The sequence below is a fragment of the Ursus maritimus genome, unplaced genomic scaffold (assembly GCF_017311325.1).
Source record: "Ursus maritimus isolate PB19 unplaced genomic scaffold, ASM1731132v1 scaffold_15, whole genome shotgun sequence".
Taxonomy (NCBI): Eukaryota; Metazoa; Chordata; class Mammalia; order Carnivora; family Ursidae; genus Ursus; species Ursus maritimus.
In genome coordinates, this window is record NW_024423897.1 from 11,570,810 (window position 1) to 11,589,712 (window position 18,903).

Below are 18,903 nucleotides of genomic sequence, written 5' to 3' on the forward strand. Positions count from 1 at the left end.
GTTTCTCCATCCCCTAAAACAGTGTCTGACATATAACAATGCTGAATACATATTTGTTAATTTTTTCCCATTTTATTGGTCCTTGAAATCCCAGGTGTCAGATTTATTGCACTAATCATCTGTGCTAGAAAACAAGTTGGTACCATCAAATAAAGATCCCAGGAACGCAGTCGACTTTCTCTCAAACTCCTAATAATGCAATTTCTGGGCATGGAGATACTAAAGGGTAATGCTGGAATTTGACTCTTTCCATAGTTATTAATATTGAACACTAGCCCTCTAATCATAAAATGCAAGGCTGGTTTTTACTCATGGATCAGGCTGGAGGGGAAGAAATCAAACCAAGATGCGCATTTCATACTCTGACACCGTCGCTTGGATATAAGAGACAGTTTTGTACAACAGCTAAAACAATGTTTTGAATGTGTAAATTCTAAAAGAAAATTAAAACTGGCAGCTACTTGATATTTAGGGGGAAAAAGAGAGAGAGAGAGAGCTCCTGTTCAGCAATCATTAAGATCTGGAGCTGCAGTAATTCCCTCTAATAAAAAATAATTTATCATTTTCTTGGAGCTGGGAAAATGATGGCGCACCTGAGCCTCTGATTTATAAAAAATGCATTTCCAGCTCTTTTTTTAAACTGCATCTTTATTTCAGTTTTATAGTTCTTCAACGCAAATCATAATAGTAAAGCCCTCCACAAGAAGGTAAAGGCCACAGAAAGAGGAAAGACAGATACTCCAAACTGCAGGAAGAAAGGAGCAGCCTTGCAGAATTATCTTGGAAGGCCCTCTCAAATGTGACAAAGAGGACTTCCCTGACCACTCAACCTGAAATGCACCCCCACCATCTCCCAGTCACCCAGTTTTAATTGTTGGCAGGGCACTCATCTCTCTCCTGCTATGTATTATCCTTCCCCCAATTTTAGAAGCTCCCAAAGATAAGGACCTGTCTGCTTTACCAAGGTACTCAACAGCGGCAGAAGTGACACCTGGCAAAGATTAGGTGGGTAATACAAATTTGCCACATGAATGATTACATTAAACATTTGAATCTTCTCCCTTGAGATAGATCCAAGTAGGAGTATGATTCCAACTCCTGCCAATTAATGAATTAATCTCAACAGCCAAGAATATTTGAGAGAAATACATTCTTTTATAAGGTCTAAGTCCTCCCCATAAAATTGGTGCCATATAAAAAAGTCCTGTAAGAGTAAGCCCATCCCTGTTCCCCTCCCCAATTCCCAATACAATAAATGAAATGTACATTTCTGTTAGCTTCTATTTGCTGGTGACATTTAGTTTTAATGCGAACCAGTCTTCATAAATTCTGGTACTGTGCACAACATCTTAAATGGCTCTATTCTTTATTCAAAATCATCCTTCTCATTCCCAGAATTGTAGTAAATAGATCTTCTAAAGGGGAAATAAAACTATTTCAACACCAGGCCTATTTCAGCAGTTTTTCAAAGGCATTTCTTTCATTCCCTTGGCTAGAGTTTTCTTTTTATGCTTGGAAACCTGTGTTTTATATATACATGTAGTTTAGTCCAAATGGATGTGGCTTTTTGTTGTTGTTGTTGTTATTGTTGTTGATTTCAGCTTTTCTATTTTCCACTTCAGTATTTTTGCAAAAGCAAAACTTCATATTTCTCTTATCCCTCCATTTGTGAGTCTCCATTATTGAACCCATGTTCTTTTTTAAAGAAATAATACTCACGATACTCTGTGATTCATATTTTCCCCAATGAAAAAAAATCAAACTTACAAATCGGAATATTTATAGCATAAAATAATCTCAAATAACCTTTGATTTTTCTACATTATTTTTAAGGAGTGACCTACATGCATAAGAATCTTTCCTAAATTTTTCTTCCCATATACCCAAAATATCAACCAGGGGTCCTGAGAATTGTAATCTAACCAGAAACAATTCCCTGCTATCCCCACATAGCTGAGAGAGATTACTAGAAGGGAGGAAAATACTTGAAGAGCCACGGCTTCTGCCCTCCTCTAACCAACAATTTCGGTGTCCCCAATCCCTAATCTCCAGCCCCATCCCCCATGGTAACTTTAAAACTTCAGAGGAATTTAATGTACTCTTAACTCATCCTAAGGAAACAATCAGAACTGTATAGAAAATATATGTACAGAAGGGTTTATTATAGCATTATTCTATTATAGTAGTAAAAATATACACACACGTACCCACATTGGAAAGAAAAAAAAAGACTGGAAGTAAATAACAATTGACATTGACATATCTCTGAATGGGAGAAATATCGGTTATTCTTGTTTTTACTTTATTTGTATTTCCAGTTTTTTTCAATCAACATGCATTGCATACAAAATTCAGAGTTTAGAAATTGTTTAAAAAAAATAAACCATTCCAACAATAAGGAAAGAGACTGCACAAATTACAAATAAAATTGAGATTTAGGGGTAAAAATGTTTAAGAAAAATCTTTTCAACAAGAAAAAATAAAGTCCTCTGACCAAAAGTGTTGTGTGTTTTTGTATCTGCTTTAAAATGATCCGAGTATAAGAACAGGGTGTTGGCCTAAGAGATAGTGAGAGATCCCGTATCATATGAAAACATACCCCCTAACGGCCAAATACCAACCAGCTTGTGGATACAAACAGAAGGAAGAGGAGGAACACAAGAGAACAAAACATTTTACAACATTTACTCATTGTTTCTTTCCTTTTGTCTTAGAAGCCTATGGAACAACCTGGGATTTCTGAACGATTACATTTTATCAGTCAATACTTTGCAGCCAAATTTTTTTATAGATGAGCATCAACTCACAGCTTTTTGGAAGCATTCAAAAAAAGATCTTATGTAAAGCCCTCTTTTCCTCCATTTTTATTTATTCTTTACTAAAAACATGCATCGATTTTACCATCTAACAAATCAAATGCTTTCATTTTTGTTTCTTTTCAGTTCTCATCAACAGACATTTCCAACTCACGGGGTTGTAAATATGTTAAAAGATTGTGCATTCTGCTCTCCTCATTTAAATTTATAGCGGAGATTTTTATTTTAAACTACTGCATGTTTTTAATTCAAAGAGAAAATAATTCTATGAAATTTTGACTAGAGATATTTTCCCACCAAAGTATAAACCCTAAAAGTAAATACAGCTATTAAAATTAATTACACCAAATTGCTTGAGCAAGGTAAACAGCAAACCCAGGGCCAAGTGCTAAAAACTTGAGAGAGTCAATTACCAAGCTATCTAGTAAAAGCCTCCAAACATCGATAATCCTCCAGCCTTACTTTTATGATGACATTAGAAATAACATTTAATTTTTTATATATAAGATCTTATGGAAAGCCAGTCTATGCTAATTTTGAAACCTATTACCAACATTTTATGCATCATAATCCTCGCTAAACCAGGGTCTATATATCTACTTAGGTTCTCTCAACAACAGCACTTTTCTAAAAGGGTCCCTGCCAGGCAGTAACACCATTCATTTACTAAATATTGCCTGGGGACCTAGCCATGCGTGACTCTTATTAATGCAGATGGGAGTTTCAGTCATATCCAAGGTCTGTGGAACAAACGGAGTAACCCATTATTGTTTTTTCTCTCCTCATATCTATTTAACACGGATAATAAAAAGAATTTGGTCTGCTATGCCTTACCCAATTACCAAATACCATCAGGTTCATATTTTTTAGAGTTTGTTTTCTCTTTGAACCCACGTATCATTTATGAGTTCATAGGTGGAAGGAAATCTATACCCAAAGCCATTATCTTAAGAATATTTCTTGATCAGCCTCCTGTTGTTTCTTAATTATTTTATTGGCATAAATAGAAGTACTGCATATTTGATACAGAAGTTATTATATAGGATATAAGTCTGTAGTCTAGTAATAGCAAATACTGTATATACCCACACAACAGAGGACGACTATTTTATAACACAGAAGGATACCAATTTTATTTCCTAATGTTCATATTAGTTACCCAAGTAATAATGTTCATTTAGGGCATACAAATAATTAAGTAAAAGAATCTTTTTAAGTTTCTAAGCCTTCAACAATATGATAAAATAAAGTACAGCCTATCTATCCAACAGGATATGTCAAAGCCATTAAATATGATATATAGATCTCTATTTATTGTCCAGGACATATTACCAAAGAAAAAATAAATAATAGGTCAGCATGGTATGTGATCCAATTTTATGTCATTACACATGTGTTAAAATGGATCACAGAAGAGTATACACTAAAATCTTAACAGTGGTTATCACTGAGTGGTCAGACTGCAGATGAGGTGTTTGCTTCTTTTTACCTGTCAGTATTTTCTATAATGATAAATATAATTCTATAGGCTAAAAGGCTTGGAAAAAGTGCTTTAGTTGGGGGGGGGGGTGGATGGGATCGAGAGATAATTAGTTTGCCCTTCAGTTTAATATCAGACATGTAAATGCTACTTCATATAAATGATAACTTCACAGATTTGGGTTATGAGTCCAGAATTTAACAATCAGTTTGCAATCACCAGGACACACACAGTTAAACCTTAGAATGCCAGAGTGTCTTTGCCATTCTTCGTCCTGTGCCGCAGACTAGTTCAATTTCCTTACCCACATGTCCTCCATTAATTGCCTTTTCAATGGATTACTAATAAGTTTTTGATGTTAAGCAAACATCAATGCTCCTATTAAAGTGAGACCAAACACTGTGACTATTTGTTTAATAACACAGTCTGAATGAAGGACGAAGTTCAATTAGCACTGGAGCTGATACAGGCTTCATTAGGAAGGAGAGGCAATTAAAAAGTGGAAGGCTGCAGGAGGCACTGATGTGCACATCATGCAGCAAGCAGAAAAGGACAAGCAGCACAGAGTTCCTTTGAAAAAACTGTAACCTGAAGACTTCAGACAGAAAGAAGGATCATTAGCACAAAATTAAGCACCCTAATAGGGTGATCCTTATCCCACTAGCTCCAGAAGAAATATGAGGCCAAATCACGCAATCTAAATAAACTGCAGGGTGTCAGGCCAACTGGTAGGAACAGGAATTATCTAGTGGGTAGAACTTCATTTAGCACAGAGCTTGGTTCACAGACACTATCCAATGGTTGCTACTGAGCACTATTTGGAGAGTCAGAAGACCCACCTGTACCATTAACTAACTGTGTGACCTTGAGTAAGTCACCCAACCTCGACAGACTTCTGTTTTCCTTTTCATAAAATTAGAGGATTAAACAAATGAGCTCTTGTAATTCAAAAATTCCATAATTTTATGATTCCAATTACTCATGTTATCCTTATTATACTAGTAACACAGGAGACAATGTAAATCACAAATTATTTGACAATTAACAGTACTCATACTATTTTCTTAAAAGGAAAGTAGTAAAGATAAGCAAAAGTGCTTTAATTTTTTAAAGATACACTGGATAGGGATTTTATTTCACAACTAAAATCCTAGGATAGCTCTCTGATTATCCCAATTTCAATATACTAGAAATTTTAAAGCCATACAATAAATTGATCTTTTTTGCAACTTTTCTTTGTGGTATTGAGTATTTACAACTTAGTGCCAGACATTTGGGGAAAAATAAATGTGGCTGAAGGATGAAGAGGAAATTCTTTCATCTATTAAATTGTTTAATGACAACTCAGTCATACCCCAAGGTCACTCCTGAAATCACAGCCTTGTGAAGAGGCCCATGGGGATCAGACCAGCTGCCTAGTGCCTGCTTTTCCTCCAGAGCTCCCAGGAGGGAGAGAAAGCAGGCCAGCCTTTTCTACTGCTTTTCCACAGTAGAAACAGCAGTGACAGACCCACAGAACCACTTTGAAGAGGGGCATGAGAATACTAAAATAAATAGGCATGGGTGTGGTGGGGAGGGGGACTCTAATAACAAAGGATTTTTTTTAAAAAAGAACAACTGCACTCAGTGCAAAAGCAAGCAATCTCAGTTCTAGAAATTTATTCTACACAAGCACTCATTCAAGTGGATAAAGATACATTCATTCAATACTCATTTGACAAATATGATAGGGCAACATTTGAACAGACACCTAAAGGAGAAATGCAGGAGTGAGTCAGACAAATGTGGGGGAAGGGGGGGAAGGCCTGAAGATTTCTAGCCAGTGAGAACGAACACAAAAACCCTAAGAAGAAATTGTGCTTATTATGTTCAAGAGATAGCAAATGCTTTAACGTGGCTAATGTGCAGTGAATAAGAGGGAGAGTAGTAGAGATCAAGGTTAGAAAGATAATAAGATGCTGGCTTGTGGGCAAGGGGTGGTCTTAGAGGCCATGGGAAATACTCTGGATTATAGTGAGTTAGAGGGGGAGTCACTGAAGAGCTTTGAATAGAGTAACTTTCACCTGCATTTTAAAAGATTACTCTTAGAAGTAGAGAGACTACTAGAAGATAATGACATTAATCCAGATAAAAGGCAATGATGGTTTGGACTGAATGGTGGTGGTAAGATGTGCAGTGAAATGGTTACTATCTGCATATACTTAAAAAATAAAATCTATAGGGGCGCCTGGGTGGCACAGCGGTTAAGCGTCTGCCTTTGGCTCGGGGCGTGATCCCGGCATTATGGGATCGAGCCCCACATCAGGCTCCTCCGCTATGAGCCTGCTTCTTCCTGTCCCACTCCCCCTGCTTGTGTTCCCTCTCTCGCTGGCTGTCTCTTATCTCTGTCGAATAAATAAATAAAATCTTAAAAAAAAATAAAATAAAATCAATAGAAACTGCTGATGAACTGGACATAGGGTATTATAAAAAGAGAGGAATCAAGGACAACACCTAGGTTTGGTGCCTCAACTGAAAAATGAAAAATGAGATGGGAAAGCCTAGGAATTCCATATAGTTTCCTATTTTCCCACAATTACAAATAATCTAAATATCAATTATTTTAATTGTCAAGTGAATTACGGTATAGTCATACTATATAGCCAGTAAAATAAATTAAGATAAACACAAATCCTTTCACGGAAATACATCCACAACACATAATTTAGTCACAAGTTACTAAATATGTTTTTTACTGCGATGTCACTATATATACACATATTATCTGAAATAATATACAAAAAAGTTTAATGGTAGCTATCTCTATGGAAACTGGTAGGTGAGGAGAGACTATCATTATCAATTTTATCAATCTTACCACTGTTTGAGTTTCTAACAACTTATTATTTTTGTTGTCATTAATGATCACCAGGTATCACTTTCTTATAATTAAAAAAAATATTTTCTTTAGGTAAGCATAAACAAGAGCACCTAGCCAGTGTAGGGCTATATCCAAGTCATTATAGGCATGGACTCTGAAGTCACACTCAGAGTTCAAATACTGACTCTGCAGCTTAATAGCTATGTGACCTAAAGAAAACTGCTCAACCTCTCTGTGCCTCAGTAATTCATCTTTAAAAAGGAGTTACAGTAATACCTATCTAAGAAAGGAGTTGTGAGGATTAAATGGGATAACGACTATACGGTTCTTAAAAAAGTACCTGGCACATGCTAAACAGAATTATGAATAAAACTCTACCAAGAGATAAATCATCATGAATTTTACTGAGTTTTTTTAATTTTATTTTATAGTATGAAGGGGTATGTGTGTATGATTATGTTTGTACTTAACGTTGGTGGGTTCAGACGGGAGGAAAATGAACACTGAAGGTTTTAATTTCAGTCACAGTCTGTATTTTGAGGAAGACATCATTGTAGACTCTAGTGCCCAACGAAGAAGATGTGATTTAAGAACTTAAAAGATCAATAGAATGGGTAATGCTAAATTAAGAGGGAAAAAAAGAAAAAAACTGAATGAACTTTTTCAAATTATCAAGTTGATTACTTTAAGAAGATCTGGTCTTTAAAAAAATTTATTGTTACTGATATTATTATGGCTTATTTTTTAGAACTCATTACCATATCTATCAAAATAGATGGTGACACAGCATAGAATTTCCCCCATTTTCTCAATAAAAAGATTCATAAAATGTTTTGAGCCAATTTGAGTATATAAACCTTTACATTAAGACAGAAGACTTAAATATTTACTTCTAATGACTGATTTTCCAAATTTTTATACTCAGGCTTAGATCGCATATTATATGAAATACATTAATTCAGAATTACTCCACTTTACTACGATGTTACTTGAAATAATTTTATTCAAGTTCTTCAAATGCATCTCTGTCATCACTTCTTTATTAACCACGAATTCACATTCTGAGATGCCTTAACAGTTCCAAAGCTCATCATGTTCACTTCTGCCTAAACTGCCTGAATTTGTATATATGCAGTCAATAACAATATTACCCATGCCTGCAGTACTCATCAGCATTACATTAGGGCACTTACTCTTCTCATTATCCTGTAGGAATATATTCCTAATGTCCACAAACCCCAATACAGAATTTTCCTTTCCTCAAGACTTTTAGAAGTTTTGTTTACAGTGATATATAGTAAAGTTGTAAGGCCAAACCTCTGGGGACAATTCCTATGGCTGTGTTAAATTTTTTTGCTTCTTTTTTAAAGCTATCGTGGCAGATGATCTTTTTAAGTAACTAGCATTCACTGGGGTCAACAGGACTTAGTGTTTTCCACAAACTTTGACACTATTTTACAATGCATTCCTTCTGAGAGGCTTCCTAAGAACTTTTTATTAAATGCCATCCAATCTTAATATTTTTGGGAAAAGAAAGCCTTTCTCGTGTTTAAACATCAATCAGACAGTATGCTAAGAATCGTATATGCAGTGTCTTTTATATAAAATCCTCAGAATAACGTTTTAGGGTAGATAATATTATTGCTGCCATTTTCCACATAAGAAAACTGAGGCAACTGTGTAACTTGCCCAAGGCAGTTACGTAACTTGCCCAAGCTCACAGAGCTAGAAAGTGATGAGTATTTGAAACTCCTAAATCTCAAGCTCTCAGCCACTACTTTCTGTGGCACTCACAGTCAAGATTACTGGCATAACAAGCATTTTGAAAAAAGGCTAAGAAAAGTGAAAGGGAAAGATCCAGAGAAAAGCATGACTCTTTTTATTAAAAAAGACCAAGAATTCAACAGTAAAGGACAATCTGGTCAAAGCTATGATTTTTAAAAATTAGCTTAAAAATTAATCCTTCATGGACCAAAGAGAGAACAATTTTTCAGAGACAAACAGCCACAGCTGTTTCAAGATATTTTTCTCCAGAGGACATTACAGAGCCAGAAGGGATTAAAGTTGAGTAAAATTTTTCTAAAAGTGCAACTTGTTAGAGCCTGGAAGCTTTATGTAAGTATGGGAATTTATTCTTTCTGGTTTCTTTTAAAAAGGTAAAGGGCAGGGCTAGGGAAGTGTGATTTTTCCTATGACTAGAACTGTTCCATAATAACAGTCTTTGACATCAGTGGGTAGAAAACTTCATATTGGACAGACAGCTGTGTAAGAAGAAAAGGGGAAGCGTAATTAAACAGGCAAGTCAAGAAAATATGATTCAACTCCTTTGTAAGTTTATTCAATGGTATTTTTGTGGAATGTACTTGATTATTCAATAAAGGTACCTTGAGTATTTACTACTTAACTGGCACTTTGTTAAGCACTTTAAGTTTATTAAAAAAAAAAAAAGGTCTCTGGCCTCAGTCTATTTAAAATTTAAGAGTACGTACTTATCATTGGATGATAGGATTATGTTTTTATTTTCCCTTTTGGACTATATTTTCCAGCTATATCAACATAGGCAAATTAATCTCTCTATGCCTCCATTTCCTCATCTATAAAGCATGAATAATAATAGTATCCATCTCATAAAGTTCATATGAAAAAGAGATGAAATAATGATACATAGTAAATGTTTTCAATAAATATTAGCTATTATTTCATTTTCATTGTTATTTTAATGCTTGCTATTTTTTAATGAGACCTCTACAATCCAATCGTGGTTGAGGAACAATATAATACTTATCCAATTTTAAACAGCTCTTATTAGATAATTTATTGCTACCATAAAGCAATATGTAATTAAGTACCTAATAAATGTCAAACAGAATCATGAACTGGGAGGAGAGATCACTTTTGCCTAGACTGGTCAGAAATAACTTGAGAGACAATACAAGTTTTTATAAATGAAGAGAAAGCAGGAGAGAGCACAGGCAACCAATGTCAGAAGCCAGGGAAAAATGAAGCTCAAATCATGGAACCTGGAATAGAAGCAACCAAGGGTTAATAAAGGAAACAGCAAAGAGCACCAAGGCCATTTGTTCGTCCAAATCTAAAATCACCAAAGACCTTCCCTTCTAAGTTTTTTCCATCCTGACATTCGAACATCCACTTCTTAGTTGACGAGAAAAACTATCCCCCTTCTCCAGTGGTTCACGCTCTGGGAATTCTCTCTTCATTCTTCTACTTCCCGCAAGTCTTCTAAGAATCAGTAAGCTCACCTATATCACCAAGCGTAGGAGCAATAGGTAATCACATCCAGCCAGAAACAAATGTAAAGAAGTTTCTCTGTACCAGGTGCTACAGCAGAAAGATCACAGGCTGAAAAATCAGCCTTAAGTTCTAGTCCTAGATTTGCTTATGTTACTTACATTTCAGAGTCTTACTCTTTCCATCCGTAAAGTGGGGTGATAACAACATGGTTGTTAAGAATATTAATTTGATAAAATTGATAAGGTACTTAGTGCAGCTGGCATATAGTTAGAAGTCAAATAAGAGATGGGATGGTTACGAGAATAGAAGACAAAGAAGAAAAGGAGAATAAGTGAATGTAAGGCAGAACTTCATTACAGATTTTTTTTTTTTTTTGGCAACCCTTGGTTTGAGGAGAGTCAAAAACAAATGGATCATTAGGAAACCAAAGTAGACAAAAAGCGTTTCAAAATTGGTCTATTCTGGCTTCTAGTCTGTCTAAACATTTTTGGCAGTATATGTCTACATTATGTTTACAGCTTGAAATACAGAATCTGTTTACATCTATACTAATTTAATTGTCCTTAAATTTTAGTGAGAGGCCCCTATTCTTATTCTTAATGATATGAAAAGTGCTTGTACGGCCCTTACATTTTTTTCCTGTACACAAATGTTCATAGCCACTTTATTTGTAAAAGCAAAACCTGGGAACAACCTAAATGTCCATCAACAGGTGGTATATTCATACAATGGACTACTACTCAGCAATAAAAAGAACAAAATAGCACTACCCACAACATGGACAAATCTCTAAAACATAATGCTAAGTGAAAAAAGCCAAACACAAAAGACTACACACTGTAAGGTATCCGCTTAGTGCCGTCATTCTAAATAAAATTACAGCGATAAAAATCAGATCAGTGGTTATTTGGGGATGGGGATCAGGGTCAACTGCAGAGTCCTAAGAAAACTAAGGGCGATGAAATGTTCCTGTATCTTGATTGTGGTGGTTACACCACAGTATACAGTTACCAAAACTCAAACTCTACACTAAAATGGGTGAATTGTATTATATGAAATATTTTTTAAAAGATTTATTTATTCATTTGACAGAGTGAGAGAGAGCACAAGCAGAGGGAGCGGCAGGCAGAGGGAGAGGGAGAAGCAGACTCCCCGCTGAGCTGGGAGCCCAATGTAGGGCTCAATCCCAGGGCCCGGGGATCACAACCTGAGCTGAAGGCAGATGCTTAGCCTACTGAGCCACCTAGGCGCCCCTGTATTACATGAAATCATACCTCAATAGGCTGGAAACAAAAAAACCTGTAGGGTAATTACTGCTTTCTAAAAGTAAAAAGAACCTTCTCATACACAGTTTTAAATAAGCAATGATGCAATTCCAGCAAAACAAAATAAGGCCCTAATATTTTTTCAGTCATTCAAAAAGTTTACACTCTATTCCAAAAAAACTTGCATACTGCAAATGTGAGAAAAATACCCTATTCACCTATGTCTGACTTCAAAGGTTTTGAGAGTTTCCAGGATTTGTATAAACTCTGCTGCTTTCCTACATTGGTTTCTTCTCCTAGTATCATTAATTTTGCTGCATACGTGAACTCAATAAAACGACGAAAAGCCATTTTAATAACACCTTCTAACTCTGCCAAAGGTTCCTGAGTAAACTCCTGAAAGAATTTTAGAACTTACTGCAAGCAGCCAAAAGAGCCTGATGGGCCTTAAAATGGCGTCCGCTGACAATCACGATGATATAATAAACTGGTCCTGCTCTCCCTGTTGACGCAGTAAACCGAGAAACATCTTAATGTCCAGGGAACTCCTGAAGTGACTCCATCAGCCTCCACAGACATGGAGACGCTGCGGACACACTGCGTCACTGCGCCAGGAGACACATGACGCACCCGCTTTTGGGGCGTGGACAGGGGAGGGGACGGGCCATGCCCACATGCCCGCCCCCTTCGTGGAGGCTGGGCGGAGCCAACTCAGGGGATTTGGCTCGCGGGAGGACAAAGCCCAGGGCTGGGAGGAGGAAGCTGGGGGGCAGCGTGGTTGTGCCCACGCAAATCCCGGCTGTGCTGGGAGTGGGGGTTCTAAATTTCCACCCTTACCTTCCTCCCACCCCCACCTGACTCCAGGTGTGAGTGCTTCTGACCTGGACCTCAGAATTGACCCTTAATTTTTTTTTATGATAGGTCTAACCTTTGTCTCAAAAAGTAAACTTTCCCTCACAATTGTATCGTATCAGCCAAGGTATCCAAAAAAGTAACCTTATTCATTCATTATTTTGCATTGGGCCATTCATATTTGTTTAGACACCCAATATTTTTGAGCAAGTTCTGGGCCAGAAACTGCTAGTTGCTAGGGCTACAACAAGGACCACTGGAGACGCAGGTCCTGCCCCTCCCTGGCCTTACAGTCTAGTGTAATCACACATGGTGCACTGTCTTCAGGGAGGGCAGCAAAGGGACCATCACTGAACACCTACCCTACACCAGACTGCAGGAGGCACTTAATCTGCTTCCTCATTTAACCCACAACAGCCAAGTGAAATAGGATTTTCATCGTTGCCCAAACGTACAAACAAGGACCGCGAAGCCAGAGGTTAAGTAATTTTTTTTAACATACGCGTAGGGTGAGCCCTAGGAAGAAAAAAAAAAAAAAAAAAAAAAAAAAAAAAAGGTGGCTGTGATGTAGCTGAGCCATGGTACTCACCTCAGCACACAAAGCCTCAGACTGGCCTTTTTCTATTTTCCTTAAATGCCACTGTATGAAGGATTATCCACTCAGCCAAATTAGTGCTCATTAAAATTTTAAGCCAGTGAGCAGCATTTCCCTAAAGTCCAGTGACTCTCAAACTACTGCAGCATTAAAACTGTTTGAGTAGCTGATTAAAACACAGCTTGCTGGGCTCCACTCCCACATTTGATTTAGAAGGTCTGGGGTAAGGCCCAAAAATTGACATTTCTACCAGATTCCTCCAGGGATGCTGATACTGCTGGCTTAGGGTCATTTTGAGAATCACCACTCTAAACTAAAAGAACAAGTACAGCTTCTAGCCCATCCAATCTAAAGAGTTCAAAGTTAACAACAAGAATAATCTACAGAACTCGTCTTGTTACCTACTTAAAACATGGAGAAAGGAACATCCAAGCACATGAGAGTTTTCTCACTTAAACCATTTTACAGGTGAAGCAAATGAGGTTCAAAAAAGTTATGTGGGGTCGCCTGGGTGGTTCAGTGGGCTAAGCGTCTGCCTTTGGCTCAGGTCATGATCCTAGGGTCCTGAGATCGAGCTCAGTGGGGAGTCTGCTTCTCCCTCTCCCTCTGCCCCTCCCCCTGCTCGTGCTCTCTTTCTCAAATGAATAAATTAAAAACTCTTTAAAAAAAAAAAAAGTTATGTGGTTCCCAAGGTAAACTATGGACTTTGAGTGATAATGATATGTCAGTGTAGGTTCATCCATTGTAACAAATGTACGGCTCTGGTGGTAGATGTTGGTAATGAGAGAGGCAGTGCATGTGCCCTGCAATGGGTATGTGAAAAATCTCTGAACCTTCCCCTCAATTTTGCTGTGAACCTAAAACTGCTCTAATAATAACAACAACAAAAAGTTTTGTGGTCTTTTGTTGTGTAAGAAGTGATGAGGCTGAGGCCTGGAGTCAAAGGCTACAGGATATATAGACCAAAGAATGTGCTTACTCCCATGCCAGAGTTCTGCACACAGAGAGCGGTAAATACATTACAGTTATCAGCTATGGCTCCCCTTAGTGCCCAGAATGGCAGAGTACGGATAACTTGGGATGGCCTGAACCTCATGAACATCTTCTTCTAGACAAAATTCAATCGAATCACCTGAGCTTCTCTTACAGCCTGCCTCACACCTACCATTTGCAATATGTAGATTTGATCTGGAGTAGGACCCAGAAATCTGCATTTCTCCTATTATACTGAATTTTGAGAAAAATTAGATAGCTGCGAATGCCTCCAGGAAATATCAACTATGTCCAAAACAGCCCTTCCATTGTCACTTCTTAAAATGTTCTGACTAGTCATTAAATACTGGGGTCAACAACAAAGCCCAGCAGGCAGCAACTTGCTTTCCATCGCTCAATTTCCCACGTGGTCAATAAGCTTCGCAAATCAGGCTCGTATTGGGTCAGTGGATCTTTAATCTCCTGGATGATCTGAACTAGAAAGATGGCCCAGCAGCAAGCCAATACTGAATTAATTTCCCTTAAAATCTTTATTCCATATATCTGGACATCCCTAATTTTCAGTTACTATGACCTAGTTTTGTCAGAGTGTCAGCTCCCACAAAATGATTCTATTACTCAAGGAACCCAAATCTGATGAAGCTTTATGTGTGTGAATCTGAACACGAGAAAAAGGGGAGGTTAATTAGTACGTACTAGTTAAGAAATGGTTAAGAAACCATTTTCCACCCAACTCATGTGCTCATTAACCAGATGCCTACCCAGTACATGTGCTCTGTACTAGACCCCATAGCCCCAAAGGAGCACGAAATCATGGTGTTTACCCTTATAGAGCCTACAGTCTAGTGAATGAGAGTCTGCTAACCAGCAGAAGCAGAGGGAAATAATACCTGCCTCAATTACTCACACATGGATACCCAAAAGAAAACCAAATTGGGAAAAAGGGACAAATTACAGTAGTAAAGTAGGTGGGTTTAGCAGCTTCACTTTAGAACGAAGGCACTGTATACTTTAACCTCAGCAACCTCGGCATTTATCCTGAATAAATGGTCCATGCTTTCCATTCCATGTAGGAGTCAGGACAGCCCTGATCAAATCATACCCTGTAGTTGCCCAAAAATCTCTCCCCAACAAAACTCAGGGTCCTTCAGTTACTCACCCCCTCCTTTCAGTTGTGCTATTTCCCCTGATCCTTTCATAACAACAGTTACTCTTCAGAAGATTTATTCCTTAAGCCAGGAATTCTCAGACTTCAGTGAGTGTAAGAGGCCTCTGAAAAGTACAGATTCCTGGGCCTTTCCCTCAAGATTCTGAGTCAGTTGTCTAGAATAATAGTCAGAAAACTTCATTTTTAACAAGCATCTTAAATGCTTGACTCTTCTGATGCCAGAAATAGAGCTTTATAAGTGGTATTTCATTTATTGCTCAAAATAGCCCTACTTACAGGTGAGGACATGAAATGCAAGAAAGTTAAATAATTTGCCTAAATTTACACAACAAGGAAATGGCAGAATCTAAATCCTAACAGAGTTCCCAGACCCCTGAACCCAAGGACAACCCAAAGCTGGTAAACCAAATGCCAAAGGCAATTAATTTAAAAACTAGTAAGGTTTCAGGGGAAACGGAAAGAAGTTTTAGGTTCAGAGAAGGGAAAAATAAGCAATGAAATCAAAAAGGGCTCAGAAACAGATTTTGCCAGCCACTGGATTTTGCCTAGGTCCAGCTCCACTCATGCGAAGGCCACAGTAGTACCCAACATAAACAAGGCAAAGCACCTTCTATAAGTGTGTCAGAAAAAAACTTGAGATTTTACATGCAATTAATTGCAAAGACATTTCTTAATGGCAGCCTTCTCTTGCCTTTCCGAATTAATGAGTCAGAAAAGCACTGCTCTCAATAGCATCTTTAGAAGTGGGCAAGCCCCCCTCCTGGGCTCCCATTAAAACAGAACACAGGACCTTCAACTAAATGCTGCAATGTCCTCCAATTCAGAAAGTCATCTCAAAGCTGTAAATGCCTTCGCACAGATTCCTTCCTCGAATCCTTTTTTGGTCCCAGAAGAAAAAGAGAGGTGGGGAAATAGATGAGGATGTGTAACTTAGATAACATGTCATTTGGGGAACATGTTGGATAACACTAGAAGTAGTTAACTAATGTGAAAGATGGTTCTTTCTGTAAAGGAAAATGTCCTTTTTATTGATAAATAAAAAGTTATGCAAGTAAAGAGGGTGGAGGTGGGAAGAAAAAGAAACAAACCAAAAAACCCTAAACTATCATTATGTCAGGAAGCATACCTAACAGCATTTTCAAGTCCTTTGTATTTTTGCTATAGCGGGGTGTGTGTGTGTGTGTGTGTGTGTGTGTGTGTGTGTGTGTGTGTGTAACATATATCAGGAGGAACTAATATTGAACACATTTTCTTTTTATAACGTCCAGTAGACTAGGTCTGATGGGCGCCAGCCTATTTCCAAATTAAACTCCCAGTTAAAGGCCTGGGTGGCTACCTGGTGGTTTGCATTCTGCAGAGCCTTGTCTTTTTAACGAACCAACAAGGGCCCACCTGTGTTTGCTACATGTCCCTTGGATAATTAATGCTGGTAATAACACCTAAGTGTTAGCACACAAAGCACCTGGAATGCGACTCGCTGTACACATTCTAATCACATCAGCCATCGAACTCTCCAAATGACCTTCTTCAAAACAATGACTGTCTTTGAAACCACCGAAGCCAACCTAGGAGAAAGCAGTTTCCCAGGATTTGGCTGCGGCTGAGCAGTTCTTAAAGCTAGAGTGGCACCAAGTGGTCGGGAAGGGAATTGGGCTGCCTGTTCGTATTCACATCCTCTGGCCAGGCTACATGCATGCCAATCCAACAATTTCCAGGCAGCCAGAGGTTGCAGTCCATTTTCTCAGAGCAGGCGACCAAGGCTGGAGAGGAAAACGGACCTCCAGGTACCCCTGACATTTCTAAGGTGATTCTGAAACTCACATAGCCTTGAATTATCCTAATTTTAAGGAGGTTTATGTTTTCATGAACTCACATGGCGGGGGTGGGGGTGGGGGGATATGGAACAGCAATGAGGACCTATTCCTTATCATTGTTTATAATATTTACATAGCATTTTAGGTTTTTAATAAAGTCTGTTTGTGTCATTGTGCCCCACAAAGATGGTGAGAAATACTATCTCCGTACTACAGATTAAAAAGGAGGGTGACATGATAGAACAATAAGAAGATAATTACTCAGAGAACACGTACGTGTTCTATGACTTTATAGTGGCTTGTTTAACCGCTAAGACAATATCTCCTCCTGTAATTAGCTTTTCATGGCCAAAACCAATTTTTTTTTCTTTCTCACACACAGTCTCCCCCTAAACCTTTATCGCCACTACATATTCTGATTTTATCTTCTTTTCCTATATCTGTCTTACTTTTTTCTATTTGTTTTTCCCCCTAATGGCTCAAACTCAAATAACTTGGGTGGCTTCAAAGACCAGTATCAGAAAGGGTTTCTCCCTCCTGTGGCTTCATATAATTATAGACATATCATTTTCCCATAATGCTGCAGCATCGTTAATCACTTCAAATACAGAGAGAGCCAGGCAAGCTTTTCTGTGAACAGAGAGCTCAGGGTCCCATTTCAATTTGTGATTATATCAATAATCTTGAGACTGTTTTATGTGAACTAACCCATTATGTCTGGAGAAACTGGAAGGAAACTGCTGAAATCATATAGGCATACCCTGGCAGACACAGGGAGTATATGTTTGTATGATCTAAAATTCCAGATGACATTTGTCAGCTGCTTTGTCCTGCATTTCTAAGTGGCAAAAGGCAATTTTGTCTTTTCTGTCAGTACATTCATGTAAAGAATTGTGAGAACTTTTATCATAAAGCACAAATTATCTATGGATCTCTCCCACACACAACAGAGGCTAGTATGAATTTAAACTACTTATAGATCAGAACAAAAACAACAACAAATTAATCCTGGTGTATTTTTCTAAAATACTCTAGTGTAATTTTCATGCTGCAGTCCCTATACCCTGAGACCACAAGCAAATCTTGTAGCAATTTCACAGATAATCTATGGCAGATTGGAAAGACTAGAGGAAGCAAAATTTCTAAAGAAATTATTTCACAGGGAAAAAAAAAGAGCTTAACACAAATATTGTCATTTGTACTGATCATTTCTCATAAATACATCTTTAACCAGGAGATCTCCAAGTATAGAACAAATACATCACACATCATCTCCAATCAGAACAATATTTTACTTGGGATAATAAATGGGGAATAACATATACTGCTATGGTCAAACAGTAGAACCACAAGAGTGCAGGAGGGAATGTTGAAATATAATTTGCCTTTAAAGAAAATGTATTCATTTGTTCCAAAAAAAATTTTACTAAGCACCTGCTATGTGCCAGGTACAATCCTCAGGACAGGAAACAAGGCTCCCGCCCTCATGGACATTATATTCTAGTAGGGGAACTGTGAAAATTGTTCTGTGTAAAAATAAAGAAATAAATATAACGTCAGGTAGGGATAAATGAAGTAAGTATGAAACAAAGTACACCATTTGAGAACTATATTATGAAAGCTGCAGCTGTAGATAGGATGGTTGAGGAAGGCCTTTCTAAGTATATAAATTTGAGGGCAATGAAGATCCATAAATGATGTGCACTTTAGGATTTAACCTTAGTAGCAGCCAATAGGAAGTACCAAAGGGAGAAAAGAGTGGCGGCACCCAGTAGCTGGGGCATGCCTTTAATTCCATGGGGAATGGG